Source organism: Thalassophryne amazonica, chromosome 14 (genome assembly GCF_902500255.1).
Source record: "Thalassophryne amazonica chromosome 14, fThaAma1.1, whole genome shotgun sequence".
In the NCBI taxonomy this organism is placed as follows: Eukaryota; Metazoa; Chordata; class Actinopteri; order Batrachoidiformes; family Batrachoididae; genus Thalassophryne; species Thalassophryne amazonica.
This window is the reverse complement of record NC_047116.1, coordinates 36,672,028-36,685,278: the sequence shown is the minus strand read 5'-3', so window position 1 is coordinate 36,685,278 and position 13,251 is coordinate 36,672,028. Positions and strand designations below refer to the sequence as shown.

Sequence of the window (13,251 nt, the reverse complement as noted above, 5' to 3'; positions counted from 1 at the left end):
AACACTGTTTCTCAGTGGTTACTGAGGCAATATGCCAGTCATACTTTTGAGTAATTGCACCCAAGCCACTCGTTATATAACCGCTGCCCAGTCTGCAAAAACTATCCATCACTCAGACACCTGAACTGAGATTAGCCTGTTAGCTTTGGCTTGCCTGTTAAGTGTGAGATGGAGAGCCGGTCCGGGCTTCATTTCTCATGCCAGACTTGGCCACGCTCCACATCTTTTTCCATTTATGTGTCGCTGAGAGTTACATGGAGTCAGACACTGCCAAAATGGCGATGTTTTGAATTGCCACCCCATTTGAGCTTCAAACCAGCTCATCAAAAACCTATGGTGGACATCACGGTACAGTCCATGTCTCTAAAGTGGTTCTTCCAGCTTTTCATAAGCACGACTGTGTGTGAATGTGTTTCTGTGCATGAGTACATGTATGAACTGTGCCACATTCTGCATCGGTGTCTGTGTCTCAGTCTGGGTTCAGCCGTGCTGGATTTACACAAAGTGATGCAGAAACAGGATGTGCTTGCACACACGTGTATTCCATCATACATTCATGATTCTAATACCGCTTTCATTTTCAGTGGGTGCATAAATTGAGGTCGTTTGTGCGTCAGGTCACGGGCCTTTGTATTAACCAATATATATGCATGAGTGACTCTGTAGACTTCCCACTTCCCTCCAGGAGCGAACGTCGAAAACCCTTTGGCGACTGAGGCAGGCGTCTGCATATTAAGTGAGGGCTTTACCAGTGGCATGCACATGGAGGGTGAGGTGACTGCCCCAACCCATTTTGCTTGTCATGCTATTTTTACTCCTTTATTCAGCCAGGATATTTCTGTGCCACATATATTCACAGCCAAAAATGCCCTCTGCTTGGCATGTGCCACTTTGTGACCACTCTGTTGTGACCACAGGGCAAAATGAATCAGAATTTAATCTAACTCCTGTGTTTATTCCATTAATGCATGTGCAAAGGCTGCAGCTAATGATTACTTTTGTGAATCAGGTCATCTGTTTATATCTTGGGATTAATGCAGGACTGTTTAATTAATAGTACAAAAATACAATAATAACTTCCCAGAATGCTGGTTTTGTCACACACACAAGCATCAAATCCTCAACTGAAACCAACTGAAATTAGTCCCTTTTTTTTAAGCAACAGTATGTAGGATTTAGGGGTGTTTACTGGCAGAAATGAACTATAGCATTCATAACGTTCATTAATTTAAAGTTGTCTTCACTTCCCTGCAACAAATCAATGTGTTTTCAAAAGCTTAGAATGAGCCTACATGGGAGTGGGCCCCCTCATGGGGGCCACCATGTTGCACCACCATGTTGCACCACCATGTTGCACCACCATGTTGATCCACAAGGCCAAAAGGGACATATTTACTCCCCCTTTCACATTTTGCAATGCGCCCAGAACACTGAAGAATAAAGAAGAGGAATCAGTGGTTGCTCCATTATACGCTGGCTACTGGTTGCTAGTGCCGGTGTCCTGTCGAGATGAGGTGCGTCGCACTACTGCGCATGCACACATCGCTCTACCCCGGACTTGAAGACGTCACCCGTCAAGATGAGGTGCCTCACGCAATTGCATATGTGGAGATGATGTAACTCGCTCGACGTGCAACAGCGCATGCGCATTTTGTTTTTTGTTTTTTTTGTTGTTGTTTTTCTGTCAGAGTTTTTTTTTATTAATTGTATTCAGTGTATTTATAGCCTAGTAAGTAAAACATTTTCTGTATTTTACATTAGGAGCATAAATGTATGTATATGTATGTTTTGCCTGTCGAAATAAGTTAACTCCACCTTAAAAATACTTATCATTTTATAGTGAGTAGATTTTATACATTACTACATTCGGAGGAATAATTTATACATTTACTTGCCCATCAAAATAAGCGAACTTCGTCAAGTAATTTTTTCAGTGCACACGTGCAGTTACGCGAGGAATCTCATCTCGATGACGCACCTCATCTCGACAGAACACCGGCTAACAAATTTGAGAGCCCTCATTTTTGTGAAATGGAGGATTGCATATGTTGCTTATCACAGAAAAAAAGGCAAGAGAGCATAAAGCCCCTGGGTCAAAAAAAGCAAAAACGTGCAGGGAAACAAATTTGTGACTGGCTATGGTGTCATGCAATCTACAACCTCACCAGTAGATGACAATAAATCCTACACACTGTAGCTTTAATGGCTTAAAAGAATAATTATCAAAACAGCAAACAATTAATTCATTTCCTGCTGATTTTCATTAAATTGACACACAGGCACCCTACTCACCTTCTTCAGTGGGCACGTAGATATTGAGGTAGAGACAGTCCTCACTTTGGTGCGTGAGGTACGTCGCCGCTATATCCAGATTTGCCGTAAGCCAGGATGGCATCATATCTCCTAGAATGCTCCTCTCATCCAGTGACTGTGGGCACACCGGAGCAAACTGGGTCACATTTCGAATTCCCGGCCATGGTAAAGGTGGCTCAGGGGCCTGGAAACGCCGATCCCCTGTTGGGGGCCTGGCATAGGGTACTCCCAGGTACTGGATGACAGGCCCCAGGAGGTCAGAGGGCAGCGGCGTGAGGATGCCACGGATGCGGCCCTGTGCCGTGGAGATGACAGGCACTGTCTGCTGCGCTGACGAGGAAGCAGGACAGAGAAAAAAGAAGAGGCAAAGAGGGAAGAAGATGGAAAGAAAGCCAAGTGGAGAGGAGAATGGTGGAAGAGGAGATAAAGGAGGTGGGTTTCTTCTGGTTTGTGCAGACATGGTGAGAGCGCCGTGGAAATGGGAGGTAGAGAAGAGAGGAACTGAGGGAGGGTTGACCCTTCAGAGGTATCAGACGCGTGTGTGCAGCTGGCACTCGGTGCGAACCATAGCACACGCACAATGCTGGACCTGCGACACAACCTTTGGCCCTTGTGTATGAGAGAGTGTGTGTGAGAGTGTGGTGACTCAGTCAGCCAGTCCGTTGAATATGTGTCAATGGCGATTTGTGTGAGCGTGTCCCTTGTTATGTAAACAGTAGCATCACTGTTCCTCCATCACGCTCTCCTTCCGGTCACCCTCATAACAAGGCCAAACCGCTTTCTGGAAAAGCAAGAGAAAGAAGGCAGCGGGAGGTGGAAACACAGGGGGGGAAAAGGGATGATTTAATTACGTGTAAAATAAACACAAACAGATGTCAGCAGAATCAAACGTACCACCTCGCCACAGCTCAGGTTAAAAATAGGGAGACATGCAGTTAGGGCGAATGAGACGCTGTCCGCGCCGCTTCGCACGCTGTCAGCCTGTCAGGCCCGTGTCACACAAAGATGGCACGTGTGTATCTGATAGGAGCCTCAGACATATGCCACATCGTCGTCACGCTGTATCACAGATCACAGGAATTGGGTGGAAGTGGGGGGAGGGGTGTCACAACGCACGCTTAATTAACCCTGTGAACACTGCGGGGCTCCTGACGTGTGTGTGTAGCATAAGGTAAGAAATCTGCAACACACACACACACAGAGCGTATGGTTTTGTCACTTCTGAGGACATTACATTCAGTGTGACACCATTCCTAATATGCAAGCACTAATACAAACCCAGAAACATTGTGTAGCGGGTGCCCCAAAACCAAACTTACCCCACAAAATACAGTAAATAAGGAGAGGTTAGCTAATGAGGTTAAAACATACACTCACCGGCCACTTTATTAGGTCCACCCTGCTAGAGTCAGATTGGACCCCTTTTGTCTTCAGAACTGCTTTAAGTCTTTGTAGCATAGATTCAACAAGGTGTTGGAAACATTACTCAGAGATTTTGGTTCACGACTACATATATATATAGGGCGACTACATGGTGCTATCACCATGTAGTCACCCTATATTGCTCCCGGTGTGTAGTGAGCGCCTTGTATGGCAGCACCCTGACATCGGGGTGAATGTGAGGCATAATTGTAAAGCGCTTTGAGCGTCTGAATCAGATGGAAAAGAGCTATATAAATGCAGTCGATTTACCATTTACCATTCAACCAGTGTGCCCGTTTTCCTCCGACCTCTGACATCAACAAAGCATTTTCATTCACACAACCGCCGCTCACTGGATATATAACCCTTGAGATGGTTGTGTGTGAACATCTCAGTAGATCAGCAATTTCTGAAATACTCAGACCAGCCTGTCTGGCACCAACAACCATGCCACGCTTAAAGTCACTTAAATCCCCTTTCTTCTGCATTCTGATGGTCGGTTTGAAATTCAGTAAGTTGTCTTCACCACTTCTAGATGACTAAATCCATTGAGTTGCTGCCATGTGATTGGCTGATTAACTCTTTGTGTTAACAAGCAGTTGAACAGGTGTACCTAATAAAGTGGCTCATGAGTGTATATGTTTGTGTGCACAGAAAAGAGAAGATACTGACAGTAATTAAAATACAGATATAGCATATGGAGAGAGGTGTGTACAGTGAGCTTCAAAGGCCATTTAACTAATGCTATTTAAGCTAGCAAGGAGAGCAGTTGTAGCAGAGGGTGCAGTAGCTAGTTAACTAGCAGCTTGTGTAGCCAGATAAATTATCAATGACATGAATAGAATGTGGTTTTACTACGTTGTCTTCCACCTGACTTGAAATCATATCAGTTTGTTTGTCAAATAGTTTATGCTTAGAAACGCCAAAATATAATAAAAGTACATAGCATGCATTGTGGCATAGCTAACAAAAGCATGACAATTATGTGATTAGCTTATGTGATAGCACCCCTATTTTTGATGTAATTCACAGAAGTGCAGTGTTTTAGGGAATGGGAAGACCCACAGCCAAGGATTTGAACCGTTCAACAAGAAACCATAAATCATGAGGACCAACAATGAAAGTAATAATTTCATAGTGTTAGAATATTCCAGAAGATAAATAAATAATAAATAATAATGATAATAATAAATAATATTAACCTATTAATAATACTTTTTTTCCTTCTTTTATTACAAATTAAAATATTTTCTGTTAGCAAAAGCTTGCTGAGTTTATATCCTGTGTTCTGCTGAAAGTCATGTATGTCAGAGAGGAATTATTAAAATAAAAAGTGGTGTAGTTTCCCTAGAACCAACCAGAGGATTTAAGTATTGTGCTATTTATCTTATAAATGTTGGTCTTTGCTGATGAAATCAGCATCATCATTGTTTGATTCACAAGCTACCATGTAACAAAAACTAATGTTGGACATTTACAATTTACAGTGTGTAGTATAGCCTCACATGTTGTGTTACTGGTAATTGACTATAGTAAATACAACCTGTATTAATTGACATTTGCAAAAGAAATATATTGTTAGATTAAAGAGCTTTACATGAAACATTACTAACAGATATTTTTATTTGGTTCTCACCAGTTTGGGAATGGTAATTTTCAGGTAAAACCCAAAAGTGAAACTGCTACAAATCCCAATTAAATGAAACACTTGAGAAAATTTGGTTTGAAGGACCAGTCAGACCAAACACTTCTTCATGGCTAATAATAACTTTCATTGAACATCACAGAGGGGGTTTTAAACTCGAGTGTACCGGGTTTTCTGACATCATAAGACAGGCTAAAATGACAAGTTGCAAGTCTCACAAAAGATATTGTAGCAACCTTGCTACACTACGTATAGACCCTTGGAGATGTTGTAAATCATGTCCCTAAACACACAGAAGGAGACTAAAGGAAATGCCAACTCACAATTTTCAAATAAAGATCCTCAAATCCATCTGCCTCCAAATGTAATCAAATCTTCCCTGACACACAGACAATCTCTCCTTACAGACGTTTGTTGAAATCCATCTGCTACCTTCTGAGTTATTGCAGACGTAAATAACAAACAACCAAATGGACAGGAGTAATCACATAACCTCCACCCTCATCCACTAGTGCACAGGTAGTAATAAAACACACCATTAATATTATTCATTGAATTTGTTGGCATGTATACAATTAAAGCCCCCCCTTCCCCTAGCTGCAAAGCATAAAATCACAGCTGCACCCCTAGTGACCCGAGTCCAGCCTTAACCCAGCCATGACCCTAAAACTAAGTCTTAAAAATAAACAGATTGTTTTTTGTCCCTGCAAGGAAAGTGTGTCCTCTTAAGTGACTGTGGGATTTCTGTCCCCACAATGTGTAGTTGATCGCTTCCAATTATAGACTCATTCTCTCTCTCACACACACACACACACACCTGCTCCCTTTATCACACTACCCTCTCTCTCTGTTTCTCTCTTTTTCTATCTTTCATTGAGGCTTTAGGGCACAATATTATTATAGTGCACACGCACGGCCACAGTGAGGATCAGCGGCATGGATGTGGATGTGACCGCAAGCACGCCCACGCGCACAGCAGCGCAGATATAACTGTGCAAAGGGATGAGGACGATCACTCCTCCCCTGATCGACTGTACCGGGTGAGCTGTCCAAGGTGCTAGTTAACATTCCAGTGGTGAGCACACGCGCGCTGACGAATAATGCTCCATTTATCAAGCAAACTCCCCTTCCAGCTCCTCTATGTGCACCTCATACACACACAGAACAAATAAAAGTCACTCCGGATTCCTATTCAATATTATGAAGTTGAAACAAAATGCAGGAAATACTGAAAGTGAGCTGTAAGAGCAAACTGCTGGCATGCGAGCCACAGAAAATCCTCGGCACTCAAGCTGACTAGGGCAAAAAAAAAAAAAAAAGCAAATAGAAAGCTACAACCTACACCCCCGCTGCAGTAAAAATCCACAAATGACAAAAACGATGGATGCATATCATACCCAGACCGGATGAGAGCTGTGAAATCCCTTGGATCATCTTTCCATCCACTGCAATATTCGCCTCGTGTTTTTGCTGCTGCAGCCTATCCGACGTGCCCGGGATGGGATATTGGGAGATATTCCTCCTCCTCCTCCTCCTCCTCCTCCTCCTCCTGCTGCTGCTGCTGGTGGTAACACGTCTTTTGGATGAACAATACAAAAAAGAAATGAAAAGCAACTTCCAGTCTGAACAAGATGTAAATTAGAATAATGATGTTTGTGGTGTGCAGCAGAAATCTGTGTTCCTCCAAAGAATATAAGGCCCAGGACATTCACATAATCAATGTCCCTATCTCCCTCTCTTCTGTTCTTTCTCTTCCCTCCCCCATCGCTTTCTCTCTGTCTCTCCTCACTCCCAGTGTCTCTTTCTCTCTCTTGCTCTCCCTAGATGCGATTGGACAGTGTGGCAGGCAGCAGCTACTGATCCAATGATACGCACCTACCTCCAGACTGGAGAGAGAGAAAAAGGAGAGAACAGAGGGATGAGAAGAAGAGGAACCAGTGCAGGGAATGGAGGCGTGCACATGCACAGTGGTGCACAGCTCCACATATATGCACCTGTAGAAAGTCTCGTATGCATGCACAAAACGATCATAATGATAATCAGAAAGTCATCGCAAAGGCACAAACCTTATTAGTGCAGAAATGGTGCCGGGGTGCAGAGTGACCTCTTCTGGACTGGAAGATTCTGTCCCCATTCTACTCTGCATTCTCTCAGGCATTGCATGTGCACAAGTGTGTATGAGAGAGGGAGAGAGAATGAGAGAAGGAGAGAGCAAGAGAGAGAGAGAAAGGGTGAGTATGGTAATACTGTGGGTCTGCAGTAGCGACTAACTGTGTTTGGGAACACTCCTCACATCAGCACAGCCTGCCGCAGCATTCGGGACTTTCTATTCCTCTCCTCAACAATCCTCCATCCACTCATCCATCTCTTTGTCTGCCAGTCTGATTATTCCCTTCTTTGCCACCACCTACACATATGCCATCATCTCCTTTAGCAGAATCTCTTAATATGTTTTAATATGGCAGAATAAAACACACAAGTCAAATTATGAAAGGATCTTTTTGCTGCAGATGGGTTTTGGGACGTGATTTTAAAGGATGACACTAATTTGGCAAGACTAAGCCATACGGCCCCTGACAGCAAAAGTCCTGTCAGTCATTCTGCTTAACCAACAGGCCTGCATGAGTAAGGCGGCGCTGTGCCTCATATGAAGGTTCGACGCTCTGATTTGTCATCAGTGCAGAATAACCTTGGGTCAGACGGAGGACTGAAAATTCTACTCTGTATTCTCCAGGTCACCGCAACATATAGGCAAGAAAGGCCTATATAGGAATAGGAAAGGCATTAAAGATTTACATTAATTAAACCTAAAAAAGATTTGTTGACTCGTCAAGATTTCATTTATACTCAACACTTTACACTGACTTAACTTAAAAGGAAATTCCAGGATTTTTTCAACCTTGACCTTGATTTTGTTTGACTTTTTTAGGCAACTGGTGAATTTCTCTGTGCTTGACCCAGCACACAGGTGCCTCAATATTGAAGACCCCAGTGGCTCGATAAGGCCATGGGAATGCCCACGTTTCACCTGTCTACAATACATCAGGGGTTCCATTGAAGAGGTAGGGATTGACTGGCAGATGTGGTGAAGCACGGCACCAACACATGCTCTCAGATTTGACTTGACCTGAGTATTGAGTCAAGATATCTTACATTGCAATTGTACAATTGCCTGAACAGCAAAATTATTGAACGTAACATCTGTAAGGTATTGAGTTAGAACACTGACATACAACATTAGGCCATGGGGCAAACAAAAAAAATCACACAGTCAACAACTTGTCACCACTGAAGTATCTGGTAACAGCCCAGTCAGTCTCACAGCAGTTAGTGGGAGTGGGTTACAAAAAGTACATTAATCTATGGGTTAGTGACGGGAGAACGAAAATGGGGTGTTTTTCGTAACGGGGGCACAAATTCATTTCATGATGGGGGCACAAAATGTGGAGTGAAAGGGGGGGGTCTAGGGGGTCATGGTTAATGTTTGGGGAGGGTATACACTTACACTATAGTTACGGTTAGGAGAAGGGGAAGATTGTAAATAGCAAAATTAAAAAATGTGTCATGAAAAGTGGGCACTTTCATGGGAGGGGCACAAAGAAAAATGTGAGACCAGGCTGCTGGTAACATGGTGAGGATCACAATGGAGGTCTGTGATGGTATTAGATGGGTGGTTAGACTGAACACTTTAAGTCCTGGTTTGTTTTTACTGTTTATTTATTCATGTTGCCTTGTATGTATGAGTGCATGGTTTGGGGATGCCCCTCTCTTCTGAACTGCAAACCTAATTTACCTACGGGTATGAATAAAGAAACCTGAACCTGAACCTAAACCTAGCGTTCTAACTGAATACTGAACCTGTTAAAATCAATTCTGACCCTAGTGAAAAGTTTAATCGAAAAACACCTAAAGGTTGAAAAAGTCAGGAGTTCTACTTTAAAGAAATAGCAAAACTTGACTGACTCAAATGGAGCCAATAAATACTTTTTTCACAACAAAATATTGCATTTTTTCAAAAAGGAATGAAAGGTATTGAATGGCCATGTGTACCCTATGTGCACACTTAATACTGCAAAAATTCAGAATATGTGTTCTTTGGACTGTGATGACGTAATTTCACAACATTTTCATGAGGTCATCATGACACAATATATACCACGTAATAATCAAATCAAATCAAATCAATTTTATTTATATAGCGCCAAATCACAACAAACAGTTGCCCCAGGGCGCCTTATATTGTAAGGCAAGGCCATACAAAACTACGGAAAAACCCCAACGGTCAAAACGACCCCCTGTGAGCAAGCACTTGGCGACAGTGGGAAGGAAAAACTCCCTTTTAACAGGAAGAAACCTCCAGCAGAACCAGGCTCAGGGAGGGGCAGTCTTCTGCTGGGACTGGTTGGGGCTGAGGGAGAGAACCAGGAAAAAGACATGCTGTGGAGGGGAGCAGAGATCAATCACTAATGATTAAATGCAGAGTGGTGCATACAGAGCAAAAAGAGAAAGAAACACTCAGTGCATCATGGGAACCCCCCAGCAGTCTAAGTCTATAGCAGCATAACTAAGGGATGGTCAGGGTCACCTGATCCAGCCCTAACTATAAGCTTTAGCAAAAAGGAACGTTTTAAGCCTAATCTTAAAGTAGAGAGGGTGCCTGTCTCCCTGATCCGAATTGGGAGCTGGTTCCACAGGAGAGGAGCCTGAAAGCTGAAGGCTCTGCCTCCCATTCTACTCTTACAAACCCTAGGAACTACAAGTAAGCCTACAGTCTGAGAGCGAAGCGCTCTATTGGGGTGATATGGTACTAATAATAAGATAATAATAATGATTAGCTATTGGAAATAAGCTTTGGGTCATTTTTCTGGCCTGTTTGGGTCTGGAAATGTCCTCGAAAATTTGTTTTGTGGGCAATTATGACATCTTTGATATCTTTGTGACAGTATCACAATATCATGTCAGGTCTGGGAACATGCATTGGTACTGTGCATCACTGCATCCATCACAGTGCAAAATTGGTAACCCTATGGTTACTTTTGAAAGTAACCATATGGGCGTGTCGTTGGCCTTCTCCAGTCGTGAGAGTTTTGAACACAGAGGCACCTGAATGATGGATCATGCCCAGAGAAGCACGCCACATGGCCAAAATGTCATACAGTATCTTGACCTTTCCCAAATTAATGTCCCGAGGAAGATGTCTGAGCACTCTAGCTGCAAAGGCACAAATCAACCATGAGGTCATCAAATAGACTGATGAATGCACAAAAACCTAAATCGATATTTAGTTCAGCTTTGTGCCTTCAATACAACAAACGTTCTATCGGACACACCCCAAATGGGTTTGTGCTTATAGAACCTCAGCGATACCCAGCAATACCCGAGGCCATCAAATGTGACCATCAGGTATTGTGAAGGCTTTGCATCCATCCGTCCGTCTGTCTGTACTCAACATAAGTCCAGTTCTATTACCACCAGAGTCTTCAAATTGACAGGGAACATTATTGGGACACAGACCTTGGACAAGTTCAAAGATGGTTAACCTTGACCTATTTTAAGAGGTATGTTAAGAGGTTAAAAAGTCACATTCTGTTTCAATCTGTCCAGTTTTGTTTTTGAGTGGCGGGCGTGACAGCCAATCAGAGTAGAGCTGCACTGTGATGTCCAGAATGATTTCATTTTGTGGTTTTATGTACGTTTCTCATATATTATGTAAAGGATAGTGAGAAATAAACACTTCTAAAACTGAAAACGCTGTTTTTGGAACCTGTTAACACTTCTGAATCTATTTGCAAGACATTTCACGGACATTAGCATGGTGACATCACAGGCTGGTAGCTAGCTGCAAAACTCCATTTCGTTTGTGTATAAATATAACCTCTGTGTCATATGTTATGTGAGCTAGTGAGAAATAAAGACCTCTAATACTGAAAAGGCTGTTTTTGTAACCTGATAACACCTCTGGAGTAATTTACAAGACATTTTGCAGACATTAGCGTGCATGATAACTTCTGCTAACTCAAATCTAACTTCCTATGGAATTAAATTTGTCTCATTAATACCTACAAATGTACAGAGGGTGATCTACAAATATTCCTTGATTTGCACAACTTCTGCTCTTAAAATGTAAACATTGTTTTTGATTGATTAATTGAGAGAGGTCCTTTATTGAACATGTACAAATTGTACGTTATGACAATAGGACCTTAATAAATTAATTAAACAAATGCAGATTATAATGAACATAATGCTCATACCACTGAAGGTATTTTAACAATGCATTACATTTGATACATTTGTGGATAGTATACTCAACAAAAATATAAACGCAACACTTTTGGTTTTGCTCCCATTTTGTATGAGATGAACTCAAAGATCTAAAACTTTTTCCACATACACAATATCACCATTTCCCTCAAATATTGTTCACAAACCAGTCTAAATCTGTGATAGTGAGCACTTCTCCTTTGCTGAGATAATCCATCCCACCTCACAGGTGTGCCATATCAAGATGCTGATTAGACACCATGATTAGTGCACAGGTGTGCCTTAGACTGTCCACAATAAAAGGCCACTCTGAAAGGTGCAGTTTTATCACACAGCACAATGCCACAGATGTTGCAAGATTTGAGGGAGCGTGCAATTGGCATGCTGACAGCAGGAATGTCAACCAGAGCTGTTGCTCGTGTATTGAAAGTTCATGTCTCTACCATAAGCCGTCTCCAAAGGCGTTTCAGAGAATTTGGCAGTACATCCAACCAGCCTCACAACCGCAGACCACCTGTAACCACACCAGCCCAGGACCTCCACATCCAGCATGTTCACCTCCAAGATCGTCTGAGACCAGCCACTCGGACAGCTGCTGGAACAATCGGTTTGCATACTCAAAGAATTTCTGCACAAACTGTCAGAAACCATCTCAGGGAAGCTCATCTGCATGCTCGTCGTCCTCATCAGGGTCTCGACCTGACTCCAGTTCGTCGTCGTAACCGACTTGAGTGGGCAAATGCTCACATTCGCTGGTGTTTGGCACGTTGGAGAGGTGTTCTCTTCTCGGATGATGCGAAGGAGATGTGTTGCACTGCATGAGGCATATGGTGGTCACACCAGATACTGACTGGTATCCCCCCCCAATAAAACAAAACTGCACCTTTCAGAGTGGCCTTTTATTGTGGGCAGTCTAAGGCACACCTGTGCACTAATCATGGTGTCTAATCAGTATCTTGATATGGCACACCTGTGAGGTGGGATGGATTATCTCAGCAAAGGAGAAGTGCTCACTATCACAGATTTCAACTGGTTTGTGAACAATATTTGACGGAAATGGTGATATTGTGTATGTGGAAAAAGTTTTAGATCTTTGAGTTCATCTCATACAAAATGGGAGCAAAACCAAAAGTGTTGCGTTTAAATTTTTGTTGAGTATAACAAGAATATAGCAACATTTTTGTGTTGTAAGATAGATTCACATTTTCCAGTTTCAGGAAGGAAAAAAGAAAAAAAGTCTGACTTGGTCCAACTTTTGGTTTAGACAAAACATGAACTTGGACACAGGCTGTTCAGTCAGAAGCTGACCGAGCTTAACAGGGGTTAAACTGGGATCTGTTTGGATGGTGAACCCTTGTAGTGAATCATTGGGAGCTTAGAGGATGTTTCATATACTGTGTTTTCTTGCCATCACCACTGTCACTGTCTGGTTTGTGTCATCACACCCTAAATCCGTAAAAACATAAAAATAGATAACATCAATCTAAATTCTCTTATTTCTCTTGCCAGTACTGTAAAATGTCTTAAAGAAATGTATACCTTACTGGCAATGCCTTCATAGCTAAGAATGTACACTAGAAACAAACAAGAAAACTAAATGAAATTTG

General features: G+C 42.4%; 1 long non-coding RNA gene and 1 pseudogene across 1 annotated transcript in view; both read right to left on the bottom strand.

The window, feature by feature from the left end:
* LOC117524408 overlaps positions 1-2,930 on the bottom strand; it is a 36,183-nt pseudogene extending 33,253 nt beyond the window's left edge.
* Positions 2,931-3,068: 138 nt separating this feature from the next.
* Positions 3,069-13,251, bottom strand: part of LOC117524410 — a 129,403-nt gene continuing 119,220 nt past the window's right edge. Inside the window, exons 3-4 of the long non-coding RNA XR_004564763.1 lie at positions 6,778-7,515; positions 3,069-3,094 (exon numbers count right to left, since the gene is read on the bottom strand). This is a non-coding gene — a long non-coding RNA (uncharacterized LOC117524410). The remainder of the gene's footprint in view (positions 3,095-6,777; positions 7,516-13,251) is intronic.